General features: G+C 38.2%; 1 protein-coding gene and 1 long non-coding RNA gene across 6 annotated transcripts in view; one reads left to right on the top strand and one right to left on the bottom strand.

Annotated features, from left to right (window-relative positions):
- Positions 1–441: 441 nt before the first annotated feature.
- LOC140257134 (uncharacterized) lies at positions 442–23,504 on the bottom strand. 2 transcript variants are annotated; one of them, XR_011904970.1, is made up of 3 exons: positions 23,370–23,504; positions 17,964–18,246; positions 442–546 (listed from the first exon to the last, which is right to left on the bottom strand). It is a non-coding gene; the product is annotated as an uncharacterized lncRNA (long non-coding RNA). The 2 variants fall into 2 exon arrangements; XR_011904969.1 differs by lacking the exon at positions 442–546 and adding an exon at positions 8,411–9,071.
- Positions 23,505–23,573: 69 nt separating this feature from the next.
- CDH8 (cadherin 8) overlaps positions 23,574–27,740 on the top strand; it is a 140,415-nt gene continuing 136,248 nt past the window's right edge. For 3 of the 4 annotated variants that reach the window (XR_011904968.1, XM_072346172.1, XM_072346173.1), the window contains exon 1: positions 23,993–24,120. The gene's annotated coding sequence lies outside the window, so the exon portion shown is untranslated. Of the gene's footprint in view, positions 24,121–27,740 lie in introns of all 4 variants that reach the window. The other variant, XM_072346171.1, reaches the window with a different exon arrangement.

Below are 27,740 nucleotides of genomic sequence, written 5' to 3'. Positions count from 1 at the left end.
CAGCAAGGCCTTTAAAATAACTTGTCAACTATTTTGAGTTGGATAAATATTTGATGACACGAAGTCCTGTGGGTATTGCAACAATTATACAAATTGTAGTGTCAGTCCTTGGTATCAATAAGGTCTTTGGAGAAAATAGCATTATATACTTCTCTCCTAGAGAATAATAACAATATTAATGCATTGCTGTCACTTGGCAGCCTATGTTCACTTGGCAATTGGAATTGCAAAGGAGCATAGGAAGCACACATTTCTGGCTGTAGTTCTGCTTCCAGAGTAGGAAAAGGAATTTGGCATTTAATGATATGCAAAGTGTTGTTCCTGTTTGATTGTAGTGTACTATACATGCCTTGGAGCATGACTTAAAGTAATTTAACAACTGGAATAACAGGCATTTGGGAAGAAACTAATTTCATACGAAACCAGATCACAGACACTAGGCTTGTTCACAAAAATGTTACCTTGTCATGCTGTATGAAGCTGGATATCAAGCTAGCAAGATGATGTGGGAGCAGCATCCCTCAACTCAGACTGGATGATATCCACCTGACAAAATAACATAATTAGCAAAATATTGTAGCTCACCTGTTTTACAGATCCGTAGTAAAGGTGGATTAAGTGTTTTTTTTTTCCTTAAAATGTCACTAAGAAGATGAATTTAAACTCCTGCATAATTGAAAATTCTCAAAAGATTATTTTAGTCTTTTCTTCCAGGTAACAATAAAAGCGGTGTAGCAAGGTGAATGGCCTTGTAAGGATAACATGTATAGTATGGACTCTGCACTGCTTTGTGGCTGCCTGTTGCTGCCTGCTTTCTTGTTTTTATTGAAAAAGGATACATCTCACTTAATGAGAAGGGATTTTGGTTTTAGAGTCCATTTGTTTCTCAGCTGTTTTGCTGGTGGAGTTGTCAAATTGAATAATCGTCAATAACTTTTGTCCATATATACTGGAAACAGTTGAAGGTGTCAGTGTGTTCAAATAGCTCAAAGTGAATGTGGAAGTACAGGAGAAAAAATAAACAGGAGTAGCAGCCTGTATTACTATCTCTCAATTTGTCATTCCTCTTGCCACGGCTGGATCTGCAGAGCTAATGGCTTACAATTCAGCTCTCGTGTCTTCATACTGGAATGGAGAATGGGGGTTGGAGGAGCTCTGGGCTTTTTATTTCTTTACTTACTGAATGTTTAAATTCTTCCATTTATGGCCCTTCCTTACACTCACTTTCCCAAATAGTCTGACAGTTTATTGTATGCCAGTAAAAGTGAGGAGTACATTGGGAGTGGTGCGGTGTTGTAGGAGAGTTTGGGTGGTGATGACTTTTGAAAATTTTAGTGCTGTTGTCATCAATGTGATGCAGGATTCTGCATGTGGTTGATTATTAAAACTGACTTTTCTTTTTAAAACACCTTTGGCACTCACTAAGGCAGAATTGCAAACTTCACTTTCAATGGCATATATATATCCAAATTCTTAGGCTTCCATGTTCATTAAGATTGCCACAAGAGCACTGAGATTTTTGGAGTACAGCTCTGAGCTCAACATTATTTTTAAAATAGAAATTATTTGCACTTCTTTAGCAGCTTTTATTCAAGAAACTGTTACTTCACCAGTTTTAAATCTAATGTAATGTAGTAATGAGGTATTGGTACAGCTCTTCTTGCTGTGCAAAAAAAAATGACACGGCAAGAATTGTGAAGTCCAGCCTTTGGCGGAACAACCTCAGATTTGTTCTGCTTGTTCACGTACCTTCTGATACAGCTCTATTATACAAACAGCTCTGAGATACATACGTACATGTATTTGAATACATACAGGAAAACAATATGAAAGAAGATTTATAAAAAATAGATATATTCTAGCCATCAATCAGTGAATTTTACAATTTCTTGATATATTTATACATGAGCTGAACACCACAGATGTTCTATAATGACTACTGTATATAGAGATAACTACTGTTTAACAGGAAAAAAGTGTGATGACTGATGTAGTAATGATGTGTTAATTCAATAGTCCTTTTAAATGGAGTCTTAGGAAGTTGCATCCCATTTTTATGTCCTTGTAATGACTATCATTTCTTTCACTATGATGACTTTGTGTTGAGATGTTTTGCTTTTAAAAGCTAAACAAAACCTAAAAGCTTGGGAAATGCAGAATTAAGATGGGAAGTGGTATTTTTTGATGTTTCTCTGTTGCTTTTCCTATTCTGGAGCAGTAAGAGACAGGTGTTATATCCTATTCTGAGTTTTGTTACAGTTACTATTTTGTGGTGAATATTAATTAAGTTCTAAGTGACACCTCTCCCAAAACATTAGAATTCACTGGTATAATGAAATTCATAGTAGAGCATGCCAATGCTCATTTGAGACCTGTTTATCATATTCCCTTCAGTTAAATAAAAAAGATCATTTAGGAAATGTTTTAGGTGAAATTATAGATTAGTCTTCTACTTATTCATGCTTAAAATTGAGTTCCATTCCAGCTGTGGTGGCCAATAAATTATGTATTTAGGGTGTGTGTGGGGGGGTGGGGGGGTCGGGCACGGTTTCCACTGTAGTTCTTGAAGATCACTGTGTATCAGTAAGTGATCCTTTTTTTCTGCATTTTTAGTACCTAATCTCTGATCAAAGGAATACAAAAGCCTAAACATCAAAGGTGCTTCTTAAAGGTTTAAAAATCCCTGCTTTTTTTTCTGTATCAGAAAACATGGGTGCTTGTTTTCAGGATACTGCATTTTATCTCTATGGGGGGAAAAAATCTTCAGTACTTAAACAATATCAGATCTACTGGTAATTTTCGTCTTTGTGTATTATATTAGCTTTTCCATTTCTTCCACAGAGCCATCTGGATGATAGGCTGCAATAAAGGAGTGCATTGAACGTAATTACTATAATTCAGACCAAAAAAGTGTTATTTCACCAAAAATTAACATTGTTAAAATTCTACTATGACTTTCAATTACCGAAAAATGCAGCAAAGTTGACTAGAATAAAGCATATCAAAACAAGTAAAGCAGAGAAATCCATAAATAGAAGGAAATGAACAAAGTCGTCTCACAAACATCAGTGGTTGAATTGTGGCCACCTCCCCTGTTGCTGGCAGTAACTGAACACTGTGGTGTGGTGTCCATGGCTTTGTGTCAGAAACTTGCAGGATGGTTTTTTCTCATTATTACTCGATGTGCAGGCCTTTTATTCATTACTGCTCGTTTATTTAGCAGTTTTGTTACTATGGGAAAGTCCAAACATATACAAATTTTGGTATATTTATTGAAATTGCAAGCATGAAGGTATGCGATAGCAGTGTGACCGCAAGCATGCTGGTGAGGTTGTCTAGACTTTCATCCTTTTAAAGGAAAAGTGAAGTATTAGTTGTGTGGTATGTATGTATGTGCTGTCTTCACCTTTGTATTGTGCTCATTGGGATTTTGAATTTATTCTTGTTTTGTTTTCACCCCTGGTTCCTTGTCATATGACCATGTGAGAGGTACATTTTCACAAGCAAAGGAAAGAGTCATTGTTACTTCTAGCATTTTAAAGTAGTTTGGCCGCCTGTGGGTTTAAAGTCCTTTGGGGGCAGTACCCCTGTGCTACTTTTATGTGCTATAGTAAACTGCATGCAGGAGAACATTGTCTTTGACCAGAACTTGTGACATAGAAAAAACATTTATTTAAGGAGGATAAAGTACTAATGATCAATAGCTAGGGAGAGCTAAAAAATACTGACTAGGGGCCCATGACAGATTGCAATCCAATTGTATCAGCTATTGGCAAGAAACTGCTTCCTGTCCTGATTGTAACTAGCTTGACCTGACTGTGCCAGGCATAGGGTTTTTAGGAGCGCTGTAGCATCTTCCTAACAATCTATTGTAAAGGCACGTAATTCTGTATGAAGAGTCTGCATGGCTCTTTCCTTCTAACCGATGCTGACATTAAAGGTGGTGTTAAACCCTCCATTAATCTATATGGAACTGGAGCTAGCTGGACTAGCTCCAAATGCTTTTGAAAGTCCGGTTGGTTTTCCCTACAATATAATGATTTATCTACTCAATTCTAAAGGACAATTGCAATCTTTAATGGATGCCATTGGTATTTTCAAATGAGGTAACTTTTAAAATGTAGAAATAGTTCTGAGAATAATTCCTAATAAAGTAAATGTTGAGTGTTTGCTTTCTGTTTTTGCTTGCAGAAAAATACAGTTTTGCTCGGGGTCGATAAGAGATTGAAAAGTGTGGTTAATAATAAAAGCTGAAGTAGGAGTTACTTTAATAATGGGATGTCATGTGTAAGGCTATGAAATAAATAGTAATTATCGCATTTGAGAAACTACTCTGTTAGAATTTCTATTGCTCTTGACAGCTTCATCTGTACATCAAGCTCTTCTGGTTTATGCACTTTCTTGTTCTTAATGAGCAAACAAATGAAACAGGATTTCATACCCTGATAGAAGGTGTTGATTTCAACAAAACCTAAACAAAAATAGATAAAAGAGCCAGTGGAGCAGACTGCGGGATTATTTTTGTTGATGCATTTTCCTTCTACAAAAGAAGATGAAAAACACAGCAATAGTTTCATTATTTACATTTTCCTTCTGCCTTCTGTATCTTTTATTTTTAAGGAGGTAGATCTTGCATGTTCTGTGGTTCAAAGCAGTATTACCAGCAGTAGTGAATTCAAAATAAACTGCAGTTTTTACTAAGAAATAGTAATGTCTCAGTTTATAAATCCAGAAATCCAGTGTATCTAATTTAGAGGAAGCTGAAAGAATGGTGTTTTGTTGCTCTCCTGATGTCTTTCCACCCTTCGCATTGAGGAGGATTCCAATAATATTGAGGAATGTTTTTTTTGTGTAAAATAGTATGTTGTTAAAACTATAGAATTATTTTCAAGCACTCATCTGCAGCACATACATCCAAGAAGATGTTTGTCTTGATTCTTTGATTTTTATCTAGATATCTATTTTTATTCACTTCTGCTGGATGTTGTTCTTTGTATACTGTTGGAAGGAATGCACTTTGAATCTTCCTAAGTAAAATATGCGTTATCTTATCTGAAGGTGCTTTATCAGTAAGTCATAAGAACATGCTGCAAAGTATACTTTGGTACTGAATATCACATACTTGGTTCCTTTAAGGAGTAAGATAAAACTAACTCCAGTAGCTATTTAAAGATAGGTGGTTTATCTTCTACACATCACCTCTGAGCCTTAGAGAGTTAGAGTTAGTATTTGTCAAGAAACAGGAAAATAAGTCAAGTCAGGCAAAGTAAGCAGCAGAAATTGTTGAATCACACTGCACGGTCCCTTGGCAGAGTTTTGTTATGCTTTCCATGGTGGTCTGCTATATGCGGCAACAATTTCCTGTAACTAAGTCTGCGAGATAGTATTGCTATGTGTAAAAGAGGATGCAGAATGCATACAGTATGCAAGGGTTAGCAAAATTGAATCACTACATCAGGTGTGATTGAGGAGAAGTATTTTCAGTAGAAGATATTTCAGTGTGCCAGCTTCATTCACAGTGATATTAATGGCAAACCCATTGATTTTGACAATAGCGAGGTAGCAGACCCTTTTACAGTCTTGTCTGTATTTAGCCTTCTATCTTTTTGGTAAGTTGTGATACCGGGGAGGAAAGGGAAAAGCAACTGTCCAACATGGCAACCTGCTTGCTTATTAGAGAGAAACAAGAAATGGCACTGGGAGTGGCAGTACACAGCAGCAGCATTGTGGTCCCAGCTGGGTGTGCTCAGTGTGACAGACTAGGGAAGCACACTGCGTGGTGAGAGCCAGGCCTCCTGTGTGCTGCGGCTGTGGGCATCCTTTGCAGGCTTCCAATTCTGATGGGACAGGACCAACTCAGTCTACTGCTTGGTAAGAACTTGAATGTGGAAGCAGTGTTGTATCATTCTAACAAGTTTGTCATTAAGTTTGATTAATCATCGTGATACCCTGGAAATCATGACATTGGTATTGCCTGCACGTGTTGCTAAAATGCTGTGTGTTACCTTCTGGTGGCCAATGCTTGTGAGCAAGTCCTGGTGTTGCTTTAGCAGCACTTAAGCCGCAGCAGTATTACAGAAGTCTCCACTTCCCTGGCAATCCCATTACAGCCTGTGTCTGCTGCAGCAGAGCCCCTGTGGTGATAAAGGTAGCGTGAGCTAAATTCCTAGTGCAAACCTATAAAGTGAGAGGCATTTTATTTAAACAGCCAAGGCCCAAGTGCCAGTTTTGCATGGCTGTGGTCGTGTGCAGCTGTAATCCAGTTGCAGCACTCAGCTGTTTGTCATTATGATGCTAGCCCTTGGTTCCTGGCTTAAGTGAGGTGCAGACTGATGTTTGCAGGCTTGGGAATGGTGCTGCAATCCAGTAGATAGAAGCTGAGGAATTTACATCCAGTTGTTTCTGATTTTCAGAGTGGAAACTGGGTAATTCTTTGTGGTGCCTGAGCTTTAAGGCTCTTTGGGTTTCTATGGCTTTACTGTGCTTGTCCTGCACTGGTGTAGTAATACTGTATGCAATTTCTTAGTTGCATTTCAAGCAGTTAAGAGTTTTTAACCTATTTGATGCATGTGTCAAACGTTTTCTTTGTGGCAGTCCTATTTGAGAATATGATGTAAAAGAACTGCTGTAGTCAAGATAGTACAGATAACAGAAAGAATAAAGAGCAGTAGGAGATTGATGCACTGCAGTGGTATGGAAGAAATAATGTACAATAAAAAAAAGCCCACCCTAAATTGGCTGATGCAATTGATTTTTGTCATCCCTCCACTCCTGTAAGACAAAAATGAGAAAATCAAGGGGACAACTTGGCTGTGTTTTTGGAAAGAGAATGGATGTTAGCTGATGATTCTTGGTATCATATGTGCTGTTCTGACTTATGCACAGGTTCAACTATATTGGATTTAGAAAACGTTTAGAAAGGCAGAACTTTGAGCTAACTGTGGGGCCCAAATCTTGTGCTCAATTTGTGCAGGTACATTGTTGAACCATTACTGCACTTCAGTCATTTTATTAAATCTCTGCAAAATTTTCTACAAAAATAGTAGCAGTAAGTGGTAGCAAAAGACAGCACGGTAATTAGGAATATGTTGTTAATCTAGGTAAACCATGTCATGTAGATAAGCCTGTGTCCTGATGATCCATTCTTTTTGTATGTAGGCTTCTGTTCTGGCTCTCGTCTGTAGTGAACTGGATCACGGAGTGGGGGAAATTGGGCCATTGGCAGTAACAAATGTCGCACTAAAAGTTAGGACAGGCTTACATTTGAGATATACACCTACATCTAGCATGGATGCATCTGAATTTGGATATAAAAGTTATATTTGTGCTATAAAAGCCAAACACACACTTGCCTGAAAGTACAGATTTGTTCCAACAAAGATTAGCTGTCATCCTTAACTTACTGAATGCTCAGCGGTGATCTTTCTTCAAAACTCAAAAGTATAATCAGGTTTTGGCTCACTGTGGAGGGCACATGATAACTGTGATTGCTTTACAGGTATCTCAGTTATTCCCAAATAATGAAGACAACTTTTTGGAGCGTGTCTGTTTATTTTTGGTTAATGTATTGAGTGCTCTTTACTTCAGCTGTATTAAAAAGAAAAAGCCCACCCTTATGTGCTGGTGCTATATAGCGCTGCAGTAAGTTTACCAGAGCTCAAGCACATAGGAGTTGGTGTGTGTTTGAAGTGTAAGGGCTAGGTTTTGCTTTTAAAAATTAACATTCGTAGCTATAATTCTTATTTACCAGTGTCCTACTGTGATGAGAATAGCATTAACATACTACATAGCTTCAACTAAGCTAGATTTCCATTTTGTAATTGCATTTTTTATTTCCGCATGAATTTTTCTGTCCCTCACTGTGAAAAATGCTTTGTATTATACAATGGTGTTTTAAAAGCCCCAAACTGATCTGGATTTGCAGTACATAATTTTTAGTCATTTTTATGTATATTAACACCAAATCATGTTTTTGATTTCCATAAATGACCCGCATAATGTTCCAAACTTCTTCCACGTTTTAAACAGTCCTGGGTTTTGATGAACAAAATTGATGGGTATGAGATGAACAAAATAATACAGATGACATATAATGTAAGGCTTGATCAAAAATTGTGAACTTGTCAGATGGTCTCTGGAAAATGGATTACTTTCTAGAAGTTTGAAATATGGCTGAAATGCGTGCTGGCCATTATTCAAAGCCTTTCATTTTTTAACATTGATGTCGTTAGACAAGTGATAATCATAGGTTTTAATTTCTACAGAATTGTACAGAATTGTTAAATGCCTTATATAATTTAATAAGAGAAAACCCTTAGAGAAAAGAATTTATAATCCTTGTCAGCGTAGTTTGTCTAACCTGACAGATAGGTATGAATACATTAAATAAAACAGGAGTTTTCCTGGTTTTGTGGTATATTTCAGAGTTCATGATATTTACATTCAAAAAGAACTTTATTTTCAAAGCTGTGAACATACTTGAGCAATATCCAAACTGCAGTACTTTGAGCGTCCTGCTATATTTTGTTCTGACTTCATAACAGTCTTGTTCCTTATTTGCTCGGTTGTTGAGATCTCTGGTGGATTTTGTGATTAGATCATGGGCTCTTTTTCTCTTGTCTTTTTCTGCCAGCTAATAATAAAGCATAGCACATATTACAAGTGTAACCTAAATTGCTGTTTGGCTATGTATATTTTTCATACCCTTTAAGGTTCAGCGTGTACCTTTTTCTTTTTTTCTTTGCAGAGAATAAGTTTGTTTAAAAACTGTTTCACTTTAAAAAAAACCACAGAAATGGAACAAAAGCAAAACAAAGAAAGAAACAACCCAAAGATAGGTGTCTTTCAAGAATAAATAAATAAAAATCCTGGTTTCATCAAGAAAAAGCTTTGTAGCAAACAGGCAATCTTATAAAACCATACTGCATTCAGCAGGACTCACTGAACCACAGTGAGCATCGTAATTCCTAGCTGTCGGCACAGCACCCTTCTTGTTGTCTGTGTTCTGCAGGCAGCTGTCCATGAGGCAGCGTGGAACTGAGGTCAGGGATCTTGCTCAGTGTTCGATTATTCTGGAGATGAAATCACGAAGTCAGTGGCACAGGACTGATCAGACAAAGTAGAAAAGCCAACTGGCAAAGGAACCTGAGGTCCCCGGGGCATGTCACCCTACTCCTTTCTGCAGCAGCTGGATGAAATTGATACTCTCTGGGACTAAAAATATAAATTTTAATAAGTTTCATGTAGGATTCCAAAAACAAGAAGTTTACAAAGAGCTTTTAGTTACATGTTGTTGTTCTTTTTAAAAGAAAGTTTTCTATGAAATAGTGTAAGTTTAGGCCAGTTTGACTCTACCTTATCTCAGAGCAGCTTATTCTTTATGCAGCTGTACAGAAAAGAGGATGCTCAACAAACACTACCAATCAGCACTTCCATGGACTTTAATTTGCTACTTGAGAATCTGACCCACTATTCTAGCAGGAAAAACATGTTGAGCATTTTTTGGGTTGGATGAACTACATATAAGGATTGTGGAGTAGAGGCAGAAAAGAACAGGTTCTATCTATTTGTAAGTTAAAAGCTAATGTTTTGCATTTTAACAGGGAAGGAAATGAACAGTGGCAGTAAAAAACACATCTGCCGGAGCAGAGCCTGGTAGCAAAAGCTCTCTCTTGTTAGTGTGATGACAGTATCCAGATGTCACACAGTTAGGGGCGCTTGCTGAAATCCTTTTGAAGTATGAATGCCTTTGACCATCAAGAGTGATAAATATTAGATAATAAAATACAGCCCTGGTAGGTGTACTATATAACCACTATAGTTACTGACAAATTACAGTCAAATTGCTCACATTTTCCATCAAAACATTTGCTTCTATCTGTTTATTCCTGTTTTTAAGGTGCTTTTACCTAGGCTGAATCTTTGAGAGCCTCCTGATCAGTGTTCTCTGTAGCTATTATCTATATCTAATATATACTGTTGTGTCATTTCTAGGTGGTATTCTTTGCTTTAGTCTGAAATTCTGCATGTCTGCAGTTGAAACATGTAGGACTTGAGATCTGGTTAACCAGTGGGTCTTTGGAGTGGTTTTCTGTATATTTGAGCACTTGCTTGTTGCAGCTGCCCCACTGCAAAGGAAGCAATAATATGCAATGAATACGTTGTCACGAGCTGTGCTTAAGCATGAATATTTGAAGTATCATTCTGTGGTTTTTGATTTCCTCAGTTGCAGTGACTTTGAAATCAAGCTTCATGCTTTTGAGGAAACAGGTCCAGCAACATGTTCACTCACTTGAGCTTCGTGTGTTGCCTCACCTAAAGGACACATGCAAAAGTAACACCCAATCAGCCCAAGCTTATCTGCTTTGCAGTAGAGCATAAATGTTTAACCACTTGCACTGTTGCTTCTAGAGAGCTGACAGGTGCTATTCCCGACTTCAAATGTCTTGCTTTCTCTGTGCAGCTTTAAAGCCGCTTCCAACTCCTGCTCCCCAAAACAAAGATGGGTGGTATAATATTTTCATATTGCCATAGAATGAGAGCATTGTTTTCTATAACCACACTATTGTTAAATATGACTTCACCTATTTCCAGTTCTGAAAGAATATTAAGGTCTTCTGTGAGTATCTGTTTGTAAAGTAGAGACAGATGCAATTCTGTATTTCAGGGAAAATAATAACTATTTTAGTCTTTGAATAAAAATTAAATTGCAGAGGTCTTTGTTATATCAAAATCTGCTGTTTCTATTTGCATCTGTACTGACCTCTGGGGTTGTTTTGTTCTGCTTCTCAAAGGATTGTCTTCACTACTATTTTGGCTGAACTCCAGGTTTGGATGACAATTTCAAGGTTATGGGTTTGGTTTTTGTTTTTTGGGTTTTTTTGTTCTTTGTCTTTTTTTTTTTTTTTTTTTCTTTCCTTTAAGCAGAGATGGGGGAGATCAATCCTAATCTACAAACTGAATCACAAATGCTGAAGTGCCAAAGGCTTGACCCTCAGAAGTGCTGAGTGCTCTGTGCTTGTAGGATACCATGTGGCATTCCAGTATCAGGCTTAATGTTATTATCCCCTGCTTTACCCTGAGAGCTGATGTGGTCTTATTTTGCTTTCATACCAGAAGATTTTTTTCCAGTTGATATCAATACCATTAAGTAAAATGGTTAGCAGTGTTGTTTAATTTCTCTTTGTTCTTCAGGTAATATTCAGTACTTACTTCTTTTGCTTTGATTATTTTCCACAAGTGTTTTTTGTTTTTTTGCTTTTTTTTTGTTTTTTGGTCTTGCATCTTGTTTTCTGTGTTTCCTCAGAAATGTGAGTGACGGAGGCTACATGACTGGTTCAGTCAGCAGCGTCTCTTCATAGGAACTGACCTGTGGTCTTTTACAGACTTGAGACAAAGCTAAATATTGAAAGGCATAAATGTTCTAATGTTGTCAACAACTGCAAATAGAAACAAAACAAAATGTTTCTCTCCATCACATCAATTCTGAATATTTTGTTCCTAATGTTCTCTTAAATAAAGGTATCCCCTCATTCCCTAATGCTCTGTGACCTTTTAGCAGTGCCAGAAGGAAGCTCAGTACTGGTGACAATAGGGAGATATCAGCAGGCTTCAGAGCTTGAGTAAAAACATTCAAGCACAGCCTTCATCTGGAATGATTGAAATCCTATTTTTGGAGAAGATAATATCATAACATTTTAATTTTCCTTTCTCTTTTTTTTCTTGGTGACAGATGGACAAGCCCAGAGAATGAAGTTGTCTATTCATAGAGCAGGTTCAGTGTGGTCAGAAACACCAATTGCTTTCCATGTTTCTCAAACCTGACCTCAGGAGGCTGCTCCTGAGAATGAGTTCAGCCTCCACAGCCCAGAGTCCTCTGTGCTGAGACTGCCAAGTCTGATGTTCAGTGCTAGTGCAAAAGTGGTTATGTAGAGAGTGCTCTACTAGCATTTGTGTTGATCACTGAGCTGCTGAGTTGTTCATAGCTTTCAGTTTCTAACAACCACCTCATTTCTTAGTGAGTTCTTACCTTTGTCTCTGACCTATGTTTATAACTACTGCTACACATCAGATGCTGTAGTTAAAATCTTGTAGCAGAACATCAGCCTGTTCCAGTGCACAATTATTTTCAGTATTGCTATTATCGTAAAACAAATAGACAAGAAAATGTGAAATTAGTTAGAAAGTTCTCTTTTATTTAATGTGTATTTACTATATACAGCAGACAATAACACAGTTTAAGAAAAACTTAGAAGATTAATCTTTGGCAGTCTATCTTTTTACTCGTTTCTAAATCATTTCATCAGTGTTGCTATCACAGTCATTTTCATTTACTGCATATGGAAGATACCACCTTATGACTGAGCAGGTATTAATCATACAGTTAGCAGAACTGCTGCTTCTGAGTAGTTTATAAAAGAATTTGGGGCTCTTGCAGCAAGGACACAAGAGAATGTGCATGTTCACAAGGAAGATGACTCTGCTGTCCCTGATTCTGGGGATTGTCATCTGTGGGCTTGGAGAATGGATAGCAGTAAAGAATGTCCTAAACCATGCTAGGATAATATCCAGTAATTCCTGCAAGGGAAAACTCTAAGAGAATATTTAGAATGGCTTGAGAGGATATTACTATCAATTTGAATGATGTGATATTTATACTAATTTAGTATCCTTAGCTTCTGCTCTGAGCTCACACAAACCTACTAAGTCAAAGTATCATTCTAGGCTAGGAAGAGCCATCAGTCAGCACAGCGCGCAATGTTTATCAGACATCAGAGTTCCAAAAGTATCATTCATACTAATACAGTAGAGAGTGCAGAGCAGCCTTTAATACCTCATCTAAAAGAAAACCACAGCAAATTGCACTTTGCCTAACTAAGAAGGAGGACAAGAATATTGCGCTCTAAGATTTCTCAAGGATGAGCGTAATTTATATCTGTTCAGTGTTACTTGAGTTTATATTTGCTTATGGATCACTCTAGTTATTCCTTTAGGAAACAAAGCATTATACTGTCAGTCTTCAAAAATATGTATTGTTAACATTAGCTTTACTTTGCATTAAACATTTAAATTATATATGAGACAACTCAGTGAGGGTGTGCAGTGAACTGTGGTGTGGAGACTAAAAGTCTGTCTGAAGGCACTTTAACAGAAAGCTTTATGTGAAAACCATACACTCATCTAAACATGTCTGGGCTGAACTATAAAAAGCAAGTGGTAAATCCTATCTTATTCAATGACAGCATTTGCTGGCTTTTCAGAAGCGATCCTACAATATACTGAGCACTTGTAAGCCTCTACAGTATAAGCAGTCTATACGTGTATTTGTGTGCTCGTGCCCCTATATGTACTTTTGTGTTATGGCGGTTACAAGGCTAATGTTTGGGAGGAAAAAGCATGGGCATGCTGCTGACAATCTTCCACTATAGCTGATCTCAAAGGGAAAGGCAGAATTACCATGGGAAAGCATCTTTGATACAATGTTTCCATCATTCTTTTCTGTACTGGCAGCTTAACCAATGTAGAAGCTAGATATGGCAGTGGAGCCTTCTACTCATTATTGTGCATAGTTGAAACACGTTCCCAGGTGAAATTTTAGTGGTGTGATGATAAGCACTTGCCAGGGGTTTCTCAATGTTGGCTTAACTGTGTTGGTTTATATGGACATTAAGTATGGACTTCTATACCTTGTGTTTCAGCAGTGATCCATCTTACCCAAAGTAGATGCTGTATTCCCTGCTTGTTCTACAGATGAACCTTTTTAATCTTAAGTACTGTTATAACCTGTTGATTCTTTAGACAGTTGGAAACAGGCAACTTATTTGTGAAAACTTTAAAGCAAAACTAAATAACTCTTGAAAAAAAAAAAAATAGTATCTCTAATGGAAGCCTACTTATTATTACTTCTGTTTCTTAGGTCTTAGTTAGCTAAAATAGAATAATACAGTGCTGCTCAAAAATGAGAAACTGCTCATTTTTATAGCTATTCCAAGTAATGTCATGCCTTATTTTCAGGAAGATACTGAAGTGAAGGCTCAGTGCCTGTTTGCTTTTTAACCCCATTTTTCACTTGTTCATTGAAAGGAATGAAACAACTGCAACAATTTGACGTGACACGCAGATATACGTACTGAAAGATGTCTACATCTGTTTATATTGCAGTACCATGCGTGTTAATTAAAAGACTTTGTATCTCCAGTGCACTCGGAGCTGCCAGATTGAAATAAATGTTACCTAGGTTTAGATGACAGTTGTCCAATGTGCAAACAAGAACCAGACTTAGTTCAGTGTTTGTTTTGGTAACTGGCAGAATACTCTTTTAGTAAAATTTGATTCCTATGATTCTTTAATATTCTGTACATAATTTGCACTGAATAATGGCAGTACTCCTGCCAGCAACCCTATGCATCTGTCTACCAGCAAATAACATTTCTGTAATTACAGTATGGATGCTGACAGATCTGTGAGTGGGAAATGGTGAGGAATAGTGGGAAGACAATTGTAGCAACAAAACACATAATCTACAGAAGACAAGTCAAAAGAATATTACAAAAATAAACAGAATTTGTAGGGATGAAATCAGAAACAGTATTACTCTAAACAGAAAAGAATGACTTAGCTGGAAAAAAAAGCAAAGCAGCTGCATGGATGGGGTCTCATATTTGTGCACTAAAAGACCACGACCTTGTAGCATTATTGTGATATATCTGTAATGTTGTTAAGGTAGATTTGATTTGTTAGTGTTTGCAGTTGATTTTAATCAGTGTTTCTGTAAATATATATCGTACATAGTTTTTCAGTTGAAAGCTGGGGCATGCAAGCTATCTGAGTATGCACTATAGACAAGGCACAGAGAACAGTGTGCTCAAGAGAGAAATGCTATATCAAAATGCTGTAATTATAGGAAGACATCAAAAGTTCTGGAGGTGTACTGGAGAAAAATAAATCTTCCAGGACTTTTGGCTTGTGTGGTGTGAGTTGAATAATTGCCTTGTGTTTGGTTTGATTTTCACTGCAACTTCTTAGGTTTTGTCTTGAAAGAACAATAGTAATTTCTAGAGGAAATAAGCTGAGATAAACTAATTTAAGGAAAAGAACTTGTGACATGAGCACAAGGATACAGCTGTATTCCTTGCAAAGCTCGTGCCTTCCAGTTTCTGTGAACAGAATGACCCTTTCTGTATCTTTCAAGACGTTACTTTCACTGAAGGTTTCCTTATTTCCTGCTGTTGCTTTTACACCTGCTATTTGTCTGCAATAGTAAGGGAGAACTTACCCATGCAAAATAGAAGTTGATGTTTGAATGCTGTCCTCTATACCCATTTTGTGATGTTATATAGTAAATGGAAGGCTATAAACTTAGTGATGAGCTTTACATGTATTATTTTGTTATTGTGGATAGAGCCAAGCTAGTCTGATAAAAATGAGGCATTAATGGAGAGAAGAGGAAGGCTTGAAGATGCAGCCCCTCATGAGCCCATCCAGGCCAGGAGCTGAGGCTTGCTGAGGTATAGGTTGTTCTGTCCTGAAAGCTGACCTTGACTTGAAGACATGTGGCTCCTTTCTTCTATAATTGCATAGATATCAAAAAAGAAAGCTCTGCTGGCTTTTGTTCCTATCTTAAAGGCATTTTTACTAAAGTAATAGATAAAAAAGAAATATATTAAATAAAAACAACATTTATTAGAGGACATAATTTTAAATATTTTATGATATAATTAAGTCTTATTAATGTAATGGTCTTTATTCTTCAGCTTAAAAATTCACAAGGTTAATTTCCTTTTCATCTTTATTATGCAATGTTTGCCACAATTATTTGTTATATATTCTTATAAATATTAGATGAATATTAGAGGTTTTAATTTAAATAAAAATATGGGTCGCTTTTTAACAGTGTTACTCCAGTATTAAGCTAGAATTAGTGGAATTAACAAAACAGTGTCTCAGGCCCTGCTACTTCTTAGTTCTGCCTCAACTGCCTTATTTGACTTGAGTAATTCATGAAAACCACTGTCTTTTGCTATTGTCTCCTTGTGTAAAGTGGCCTGCAAAGAAGCTAAGGATCAACAAATAAAGGAAGTACTGCCAAATTATTTTCAGGTTGCTTCCTGTGGGAGACATTCTGAGGCTGAAGTACTAGAAATATTCTTATAGTAAAAACCAAGCAAATTACTTGGCAATAACAACCACCTACCAATGATCTAAAATGACTGTAGAATACTTATTTTGGGAGGTATTTACCAGAATCCCTAAATTACTGGAATTAAAACTAGTTCTTTTCAGTAAAATGATTGTCTGTGTGCTCTTCTGCTTTTCTAGCTACTTACTGAAAAAGAAAAGTACTTCAGCATTAAGTCCTGGGGATTTAAATGATTTATTTTCTCCTTCATTAGTGATATTTGTTGCATATGCATCAGGAAATATTTTTAGGGGAAATGGATATTTTATTTTACCACAGCATTGCTACTTAATCTTTTTAAAGTCAATTTGCCAAATTATGATGTCAGTAGTCATTAAAATAAAAAATAAAAATCACTTTATGGGCAGTGTGCTGACTTACCTTCACAACTCTGTAAAGAAACAAAGCAAACGTCTGAAGTACTGCTTTCAGAAGCATATACTTATAATCTTCCTGCATTCAAAATGAAAACACATATATGGTTTGGACTAGCAGTGAAATTTCAGCTTGTGTTGTGAGATTTAGGCTCACTGTGTACACAAAACTTCCTATCTGGGAGTTTCTACAGCACCTGGCATGCTACTTATTTTTGTTCTTTTACTTCTGCTTTTGTTAGTAACCACACCTGCCTTTAATTTCATACAACTGCTACCACTTGTTACCTTCATGTGGACTTGTGTCTTTGTGATGAGTTGGTCTAAACCTGGAGATCTCCTATTCAGTACAGAAGGAAAAGTGTTGTCAATTTTTTAAAACCTATTCAATTTACAGCAAGGACATATTCCTGCCAGTGACTGTTTTTTTTGTTTCTTTTTGTTATGTTTTAGAAGTAGAAGACAAGACATAGAAGGCACGTGCTGCTGCTGTAGTAACTGGTCATCCATGTATTTCTGCATTGCTGAGTCTGTGTTAACTTTATACAAATCTGATGGAAAGGAATGCAGTTCATTTTCCCTAAACCACTCTCAAGACCCACCTAGTCTCTACTAAGGGATACATTAGGTCTTCTCTTGTTCCAAAGTCTGAAAGTGACTTTACTGGTATTGTTAATGGAATAAATGTAGTTGTTTTCATTACTACCATCATGCCTGGTTTCAGTGCTGGCCATAAGGTAAATTAAAACAGGCCACTAAGCGTGCCAAGCAGACTGGCGTGCTGTGTTGTTTAGCTTTCTATTGTATTAGTCTCATAGGTATGCCAAAACAGCGTTAGCAGTTAACTATTCCTCATGCATTCCATGGAGAATTTGCAAAAAGAAGACATTTAGAATAGGCAACATGCTAAGCGAGGCATGTTTTCTGAGCATTTGAACAGGAAACAATCCTGTTTGCATTTCTCAGTCCCTCGCTTGCAGACCACAGCCCTAGCTCAGACACAGGGATGATAACTCTGGCTATACTGAGTCCTTCTGATTCAGTACTTTGAAAAGGCTGGATTCTCTCACCTGGTAGCATATCTCTAATACATGCAACCATTTTGTTTCTCCTGGGATCTACCAATCCTTCTTACATCAGCTCTCAGAAGTCCATTAAAAGTCTGTTTTATTTAGAGAGCTTAAGCTTGCTATTATCATGGAATTTTATGGTAAATCCTCCTTGAAAGTGAATAGTTGGCACTGAATTCAGACCACAGTGAAATCAGAAAGTACTTCTTATTTCAGTGGTTTCCCCCAGAATTTACTTGTACAGCAGGGAAAACAGGGTACCTCATGTATTAAGTCTGGTTGTGTTGTTGTTTTTTAATACAGGGGAGCTACTTAAAAATGCAATTAGAAAAGTGAAATTACCTTAGAGGGCACTTTTATACTTTTTCTCTCAAGTCCTCTTAACATCCTCTCTCCTCCTGTCCTTCTTGTCTTCGTTTAGTTGTCAGGCATCCTTCTCCCCTGTCCTGCTGATGTGGCAGTTACACAGCTAAAACTGCTTGGCTGCACACGTTGCCTCCTGCAGCGAGAAAGCAGCACTGTACAGAACTTCTGTCGCTGACAGGCGTGACACAGTTTGTCCAGCCAGGGAACTGCAACATTTCCACCAAGCGCATCAGTGTAGCAGAAGGGCAGAGCAATGACACTGTTAGGAAGAGATGAGAACACACAGAACTTGTTACACATCTCAGCAATTTTTGTTTGGATTGATGTAAAATGACTTATGCTGTGAAATGGTGACCTAAAGTTCTCTCATTCTGGCCTTATTCAGCCATTTGCCAATGAAAAATGGGATATATGCATCTATAAAGAAGTACTTCAATTTCTCACAAATTAGCAGATATATTTTTAGTAGATAATTTGTTTGCCAAGAAGAGCTAAAAATAACTTTCAGAGCTAGGATTATCGGCGGTGTCCAGCATTGGGGGGGGGGGGGAAGTATAGATGCATAAGTGGGGGATTTGTATTAAATCTTGTTGTAGGGTCATGTTTTACTGATGAATATGTTAATTTCCTGTTTTGATTCTGATAGCATTGAAAGAAGTTTGTATATCAACAACACTTGCACGATGGACAAAAGAATTGTCAAGCTGTTTTCACATAATACCTACAAGAATAAGAAATTAACAGTAAAGGCAGTGATTTGATTTTGCATAAAGGAGATAATTCATCTACGTCCACACAGTTAATGCAGTGAACATTTAATTTCTTTCCTCTAGAGAAAACAAAAAAAGCAGTGTCACACATTTCGTTGGTAAGCAAAGAGAGGAAGGAGAGGAAAAAAAAAGGAATAATTGTAACCTGCTTAGTTAGTGCACACTAGAGGGCACTTGAGGTAGAGCAAAAAATGTTTCCAGAGCTACTGAAACAGATTCAGTTACCTGTACTGGCAAAGCATATTGAAAAGTAAAAGCAAAGACTAGCCATTAAAATTGCATTCAGAACATCACTGTGCAAAAGCGCTTTGCTGATTGTCCTTCTTGGTATACATTTTGTTTTTTCTCTTAGCATTTGATAGACAAAGTTTTTTGTTTGTTTGTTTTTTGTTTTTCTAATATTCAACTTGATAGCAACTGTTAAAAAAAAATAATTAAAAAAAATTGCAAATAGTACCCAAGGAATAATTGAATTTGATAATGTATTGTTGCTTTGGTGCACTCCATAATATCATCGGTGTGTATGGCACGCAAATCAGTAGTTAGGGATTTCTGTTTTAAAACCTCTAGACAACAAAGGGGGTCTCAGAACTAGTTGTGTTTTATTTTACTAAGTGGAGTAATTTAGAGATGGTAGAAGTATTACAGCTGTTGTGTTAAGGATGTGAAGGTCCCACTGCTGCTGTTGGGTTAAACCTTTGTTTCCTTTGTTTCTCTTCTCCAGCCCATGGTCTGGAAACAGAATTTGAATGGATATAATTCATCTGACCATATTCACCATCAGTGCATTTATTTCATGAAGTGGGTAACAAGGGAATGGACTTAGATTGTATGTTTGACTGAAGATTAGACTGGCAAGTAGAAATTTTTATGTGATTAAGAATAATTTTTACCACATGTGGGTGTTGCTGATAAATGATCTGTTCCTTCTTCTGTGGGGCTTTTCAAGCTTTTTATTTTACTGTTGGATACTTCAATGATTTTTAACTTCATAAAGGCAATGGAAGGCAAATTCCTCATGCAAGATTCTGCTTCTTAGTTAAAATGAAACCATGAATCACTATCAATACAAAATTAAACAACAATGATACTGCAAACAACAGAACAACACAAAACCTACCCCAAAGCATACATCTTCTCTTATAAGCCATTTATACAACTCCCTTTGTCTTAATTTTATAGCATCAATTGTAAACATTATCTAGTGGAACTTCTATGTCTTCAGTGACTTCAGAAACATGGGAGATCTTTATTTGTCATAACAACCAATCTGTGGTAACTGTATACAACCAGGCTTTAAAAGTGGCGTGAGTGTGATAAGAGCCAATATTCTAGAAGTAATTACATATCTGTACTGGCATGGTGAACTGATAAGTGCATCTCTTACTCAGAAATTCTCTGGACTCATTTCTTTCTTGGATTATGGGGTGTGAATTCTAGCTTTTTCAAGGAAATTAAATTTAGAAATAATCCCTCACATAACATAAGGAAAAACTACAAACTAGACCGAACATTTGGATATTGTATGCATTGGATTGATCTAAAGTTTTAATGAAACAATTATAGCGTATGCCTATTATGTAAACCCACTTCAGAAGGTTCAAATCAGTTATTAATTTTATGTTAGTATTATTACTTTGAAGTAGCATGAAAATCCCTGTAAGCAAAATTGCTTGCTGTAAACTTATAATTTATCTTAATTCACACCAGACTGATAAACTTCAGGTTATTTTGGATCAGGCCCTAAAGAGGGTATTAAAAACTGAACTCAGCTACTGATACTTTGAGGGAAGTGGATCATTACTGGGTGACTTGAGTATGAGGAATTACCACAATGATTCCTTTTCCAAGCATGCTTCTCTTCAGTCCCCTCTCCACTCCCTTCAGGTGCCTGACTTTCTCATTGTTACGCAGATGACGATAAACATCTGTATCAGCAGCAGCAGCAGCCATTGTGAGGCTGTCTTGTGACTGAGTCACCCCTTAAAAAGCTCATTTCAAGCCATTTTTCTTGAATATTTTTAAGCAGTAGGGTCTGAGCTATTTGTCTCCAGAAAACAGTTTAGCATGCTGCTTTGCAGTGCTGAGGAACTAAACAGTACACACAACTGTTTCTGCGAAAACAGGAAAGAGTGAAAATATACTTGTCATTTCATTATGTTCCAAATATTTTTAGACAGTAAACAGGCATTGTCTGTATGTGAATGAGAAGGCACACTAAGCCTGTAATCCTTCTTAAGATGGAAGAAAATTTCCAAATTCTCTTTCAAGCTGGGGTTATTTTTTGTCCTTACCAGTCACAACTGCTCAAAAATTATGTACAAATATGTGTGATTTTAGAGACTGAATTCCAGTTTGACTCAGGTTGTATTCAGTCACGTACATTTTGCAGCTAATTTCTTCTCTGCAGTGTAACTAAAAATCTTCATCTGTTCCAATTGGAGTCAGAGATGCTTTCTGCTTGCAGAATGAAACGGCCATTTAAGAGATAAATATATATTATGAGGAAGATGGTTTGTTTAAGGTATTTGAGGAAACAATTTTTAGGCAGCATAATCATCAGTGCTCTATGATATTACGTGTATATATATATATATCGTTCTGATAGACATACATTAAGTCATTAAATTTGGATAGGATGCAGAAAGCTGTAAATATTTTGTTCTAAGATTATTTTGAATTTATGATGAATTCACATACTTTTCCTGTCAAGACTTGTGCATCATCTTAAAGGCTTTATAGTAAGTGCATCCATGGCTGACATAATCCATTTTAACAACATTGACCACCTTCCTGTACAACTGAGGATGAAAGAGTATAGCATTTCCCCAGTTATCCCAATTGCAAGGAAGGTTAAACAGAACAAACAGCACAAGTCAAAGCATGAAATTAGAACAAAATCTAAACTTTAGTTTATGCTTGAAGGCACAACCTGTCCCCTAGACAACTACACAGCTTGCTTAACAGAGACACACAAGAAATGTAACTCATTAATTAGAATTTTATTGGTTGCTTTCATGGAGTGTTTTTCTATGGGAATGAAAACATGGTGTGCAACTACTTTTAGTGAAACTTTATTTAAAAAACAAAAAACTTTGCAAACTCATTAATTCTAAGGAGTAAAACAAGAGTAAAGCATCCTCATCTTTCTTTGTGATACCATCAGTATTCTCTTTGTGTTGTTCCATTCCTGGAAGGATAGAAGAGAAAAAATACCCTTTGTTAAGTGGAACCCTAGGAAAAGGGAAGCCACGTTTCTGATGTTATCTATTACACTGCAAAATGATACGTCTTTCCCTCAAAGCCCTGTGCCTGCTTTGTCAAGTATTGTATATTTTGTATTCCTGCTTCTCCAAGGAATCATCCCAGGTTCAGAGCTTGGAAAGCAAATTCTTGGGCTGAGGGAAGAAGTATTTAGGTATCTCTCTGTTGCCCTTGGAAAATGTCACATTGCTCATATATTTAATTGTGCTGAGACTTTGCAGAATGAGCACTCGTATAAGAAATGCACCCATTCTCTGCAATAACTTACTAGGGAATCTACTGTATTCTTACTATATAGAAAAATGTTAAGGTCCACTTTCTGTAGGCCTTGGTGTGTCTTTGCATGGTAAAGGATTTTCAGGTGAATGAGTTGAAGACGATGATTTACCTGCAGTTGAACAACAAACCAGCTTGAGTAAGGCAAAACCACAGTCAGTGCTTGTCTTAAACACAACAAAATGCAGCTGGTCAGGAAAAGGTGTAAAGTGCTGAGCGAGGTGAGTGTACTTCAGCTATCATGGTGGTATTGAGTGCTGAGCCGTTTAAGTCAGTTTATACTTGACTATGTCTATTCCTTCTGCTTTAGCACACTACTGACCCTTTTTCTATTAGTAAACATGAAATGTGGGAGGAAAAAAAGGGGTGGTGTTAACAGTAGAGTCGTGATGTATGTAATGATTATGTAAAAAAAGAACTTCATCTGCTAATGGCTTGTGGATGCACCATAAAACAGGAGAGGACTCATAAGCTTCAAAAGAAGGTGGGTACAGGTGTCACTGCTGCTGCCTGGTGTTGTTTCTCAGCTCTGCCTGGTGCCACGCTGAACCACCTTCAGCCCTTGGCAGACACCTGGTGCTGAACATGCTTGCTGTCCCCTAACGTCTTTCCAGCACGCACTGTCGGACCTGTCCATCATAGGAAGTGGAAGTGGGGTGATGGTGACCACCTGTCTGTTGGGTTTGCCCTTCAGCTCCTTCTGTTAGGAGACGTGTTGGCTGCGTTCTGCTTTTATGTGGCTTCAGGCTCCTGCTGTAACATTTCATTGCCACCCTTGGCTTGAAAAGCAGTAAAGGAGAGAATTGAAATGCTTGCAGTTCTCTGGGGTTTGTTTGGAGAAGGTGTTTAAATAATGCCCTCCCCGTCCCCAGCGCGTCCGCCTGTCTCTCCCGCGGGCTCTGTGTCGGAGATGAACAACTGCCTCCCGTCCCACCCCGCTGCTCCCCCTGCTTCTCGCCTTTCCGTAGCCCTCTCCCGGCGTCCTTTCCCCTCCGCCTTCCCGCACCACAGCCCCGGGAATCACCCCAGCGCCGGGACGCTTCTTCCCTCCCGCTGCCCCCTCGCCGTTTACCCCGGCTGGTCTTCCCTCCCGGCGCTTCGCTCAAGTCCCAGCTCCGTCTCGCTGCTCGGTCGCACCGGTCCCGGCGGGCTCCTCCCCGGTGGCTTCGGCGAGCAGCCCTCACTTCCCTGCCGCCGGGTGCCGCCTGCCGCCCGCCCTCCCACCCTGCCTGAGGGAGATGCCCGGGCGCGCGGTGAGCGCGCTCCCGAGCAGCGCGGGGCTCGGCGGTGTGTGGAAAAGTTGTGCGCTTACCGCCTGAACGGCTGGGTAAAAGGGGGGGTGAGAAGGAGAAGGGGAGGGGGGAGGAAAAAAAAAAAGGCAACAAAACAAAAAACCGCCCAAAACTGCTTACATGAATTTCCAAGCGCTAGACCTGCCTCCGAGATCAGCCCAATAAGAGCTGTCAGGGGAGGCTCCCAGCTCACTTTTCCACATCACTTCACAGTTACATTTGGCAGGCAGGCACGTTGGAGCGCTCAGACCCGGAATTAGTGGATTTATGTGGAATATCCCCGCTTTCACGGAGACGTGCTGCTGCCGCTGGCTTGTGCAAAGGGAGAAATTAATAACTGCACTTGAGCATGCGGGCACAGAAACCCGAGAAGCGAAATAACCAACATCTCCTCCAGCATCAGAAAGCATGAGAAGAAAATCGGGAGAATCCTGCCTGTTCACAGGGACTGGCGAATGGTTGTTTTACCTCACCCTTTCAATCCACGTGTGAAGAGGCTGCCAGCAGGCTGTTTCCTTGGTCCTTGAAAGAGTGAGTATTCATTTTATTAGTATTATTTATGTCTGGCTGGCGGAGGGCTGTCTCTCCATAGATTTCTTTTTGACTTAGTGCCTGTCTGTGTCCCTGCAAGGTGCGCCGTGCGAGTGCCTTCCTCCTTAGTAGGTGCGATCCTGGGCTGAGCGGGAGTGACTCATTAACTCTGATCTTTGGAATCATGAAAATGTCATAGGATTGCTAGTTGGGATTTGTTCTATTATTTTTTTTTTCCCCTTTGGGAGGAGGAATGGTGGTGTGGCTGTTTCTCCTCTTTTTCTTTTTCTTTTTTTTTTTTTTTCTTTAATTATTATTATTTTTTTCTTATGAAGGATGTAGAAGACTTTGCATTGTAGAGGTTTGCTTCTAAGGCTACAGAACCTGTTTCTTCTCCTTGGTTTCTTATTTAGTACCATAAATCTTCGGGCTATTTCACTGTGTTGAATAGATGCAGGGTTGCATTCATGCATTGAAATTGCAGTTTTCGTGCTGAGAATAGAAATCACCCACTAGCTAGATATGTAAATGAGGAAGGAGGAGGTTTGAAGAGTCAAAAGGGGGGAAATCCCCATGATTTATCACCACTATCCCCCACCAAAGCTTTGCACCCCTCAAATAAATAAATAAACAGAAACAGTATGACACCTTCCTTTCCCACTTTCGGAGAGGAAACTGTCTTAGAAACACTGCTTTGCCTCCTAAAAGCTGAGAGGAGAATGAGTCTTTAGCTCTAACTGGCCAAGAGTCATCTCTGTCCCACAAGTTGTTTTCCTTCCCTTTCTTTGGTTGACTAAACAGATAATGCAGCCAGCTGAAACTTCAGAGTGGGAGAAAGCCCCTTAGCTCTTGCAGCTCGTTAGTTACATCACTGCCAAGGCTCCCAGAGAAGAGATGCAGGCATCTGTCGACCCCTGAAACTGACAGTTCCACTAAATGCTTCATCTTCTCTTTGAGCAAGGCAGAGGAGTAATGCATCCTTAGATTCCGTTTGGCTACAGTATCTGCTGGGTGGCAGCATCCCAATTGGGAGAGCGGATCTGTCAGACAGTATCCCTGCTAGACAGCATCAGACCTGTGTGCAGTGCTTGGCTGGGAAACCTGGGAGTTGCTGGATCAGGGTATAGTGCTGCAAAGCTTCAGCATAGAAAACTGATGGCAGTTTCTCTGTGGATATTATAGAAGAGATTAATTCAGATCCTTATTCAGACTGTGCCTACCGCCATGAAGGTGACACCACTTAACATAGGCAGGAATTCCTTTGTGGTTCATTGCTGTTCAGTCGTGCTTGGAATCTGTCTCAATTCAAACAGTTTACATTTAGTACCAGACTAAATAGAGTGGAATCTATCCAACCTGGCACATAACGGCTTTGCACAGACCTGCTTGTGTTGCCAACAGGTATCAAACTCCATGCACTCACTTCTCTCTCCCTCTTGCTCTCTTTCAGACAGGCACAAACATACACACTCGATTTCATGCAAATGCTTCTGTCTTTCTTTCCTCTGAATGTAGGAATAAATATTCATACAGTTTTCATAAAACCTGATGCTTTTAGACAGCCAATTGATCGCTTAGATGTCTAGTTATTTGTCTCTGAGTATTGCCGCCAGATGTTTTTTGGGGGGCAGCATAAGAAATCAAATAGCATTAACTGTTCATTGTTTTGAATCTACCACATTAGTGCTAAATAAAAGGGAAGCTAACAGCTGCTCCCTTCAGTTTCAATCAAAGAATAGATCTGATAACTACCACTATAGATAAAGAATTTTCTTAACTTCACTCTTTCTCTCTTGTAAATTCTTGGAGAGTTTCTGTGCAATAAGGATGAAGAGAGAAGTATGCAGTACTTGTGTATGAGTGGTATACCTCAACTGCGTTCAATACCAGACTGGTAGGAACAAGAGGTGACTTCATAATAGGCTTCTCAGTAAATATAAATAAATAAATGCATTTGGAAGATGGAAAGATTGCACCATTGTGCATTTTATCTGCCTTAAGTGAAATGATTAAGCAGCTAGAAGTTAGTTTTTTATGAACTTGTGAAATTATCATATTTCACACCCATAAAATGTAATAACATCAAAAACCAAAGGCTCCCTGTAGCGTCACCTCCCAGCCTAATTGTCTGAATATTAGTGACAAGAAAACCCTAGGATGGGAACTGATTATTATATAGTATTCTAGTCTAAGGTTTTCATCCACTCAACCTTATTGTACTACCTCACTGCGTACACATTGGGCACAGCCTTCTGCTAACTCTCTTAGGCTTGCTCTTTATTAGCACTCCCTCATTGTTAAACTTGTATCCTGGCTGCAAAGAACTTCCATTTGTAAGCTGATGGTCTACTGTATATTCAGAAATCAAGTATTTCATGAAAGTTGGTTCTTAGAGTTTGCAGGTGAGCAATTATTAAAAATGAGCAGACCATCTCCAAGAGAGTAACTTCTATTTGTTTGCAATATTAAGAAAAATCAATAAAAATGTGTCTCACCTTAACAAATACATCTGTTTTGATAGGTACCTCTGTGTGGGACATTTAGTCGTTTTATACCTTTCATTAAAAAGGGAGTCTTTATCTGTATGGGAGATGAAGTCCTCCTTAGGCAGTCACTTTGTGATTTTTCTGTATACCTCACTTGTTCGTACCAGCGCCTGCTGCTGAAGTACAGACCAGAGTTGTAAATGGGGAAGTAGTCCCACAATCAGGTTTAAATTGACTTTCTTTGTCAACTGTTTTCTTTAACAGCTTTCTGATAATATTGCACCTTTAAAGAAAAAACAAAAAACAAAAAAATATTCCTTAGCTGATACCTGGACATTTGCATCACTATTAGTGTATACTGATATCTTCTTTGCTAGAAAAAAAAATACACTTAAATCCTTTCTTCATTATGTAAAACTATTGCAGGTAAAAGCACAGCCAAGTGTAGGTATACATTTAAGTCTATTACTCCTTAAAGTACTCCCTGCATTTTTACTGTTTCTTCAAATACGGTTGCAGCTTCTGTCTTTGAAAATAACTAATTTTGGCAGACCTAAGTGCTCTACAGAATGTAGCTGGGACTTTTTCAGCCACTTACTGAAATGAGGGGCCTGGAACCTACCCACTTGACCCTTGATACAGATAATTTCATATTCAAAAGTTGAGAGACTTTCAAGGGGAAAAAAAAATCTGAACAGAAAAGAGATTTGAATGCATGCTGTAATCTCTTGGTGTTGCACATCTCCAAGTGATGATTATGAATGCTTTCTGTAACATAAAGCTGCTGCCAATGCCACGTAGTATAAACAGGTATTTTCATCACATATCAAATAATCATTAGGATGCTGTATATCTAAGCAGCATTCCTTTTGTGCTTTCCTTGATGATGTCATTAGAATCTGACCTTTGAGTAATTAATAATGACAAATACATGTTTACAGTATACACCTGAGTTACATCTGCATTCCTGAAAATCATTGAAGTGTCTTTCAACTATGAGTTTAAAATAATGCAAGCAGAATTTTTTCAGTGGGAGGGAAATGATATAGCATTTTGAGATTGGAATGCTTTAAGCATCATCGCTACCATAAAATCACATCAATAGGATTAAATTAGATGATGAAACTCAACATT

Source organism: Excalfactoria chinensis, chromosome 11 (assembly GCF_039878825.1).
Source record: "Excalfactoria chinensis isolate bCotChi1 chromosome 11, bCotChi1.hap2, whole genome shotgun sequence".
Taxonomy (NCBI): Eukaryota; Metazoa; Chordata; class Aves; order Galliformes; family Phasianidae; genus Excalfactoria; species Excalfactoria chinensis.
This window is presented reverse-complemented; position numbering and strand designations above follow the sequence as displayed.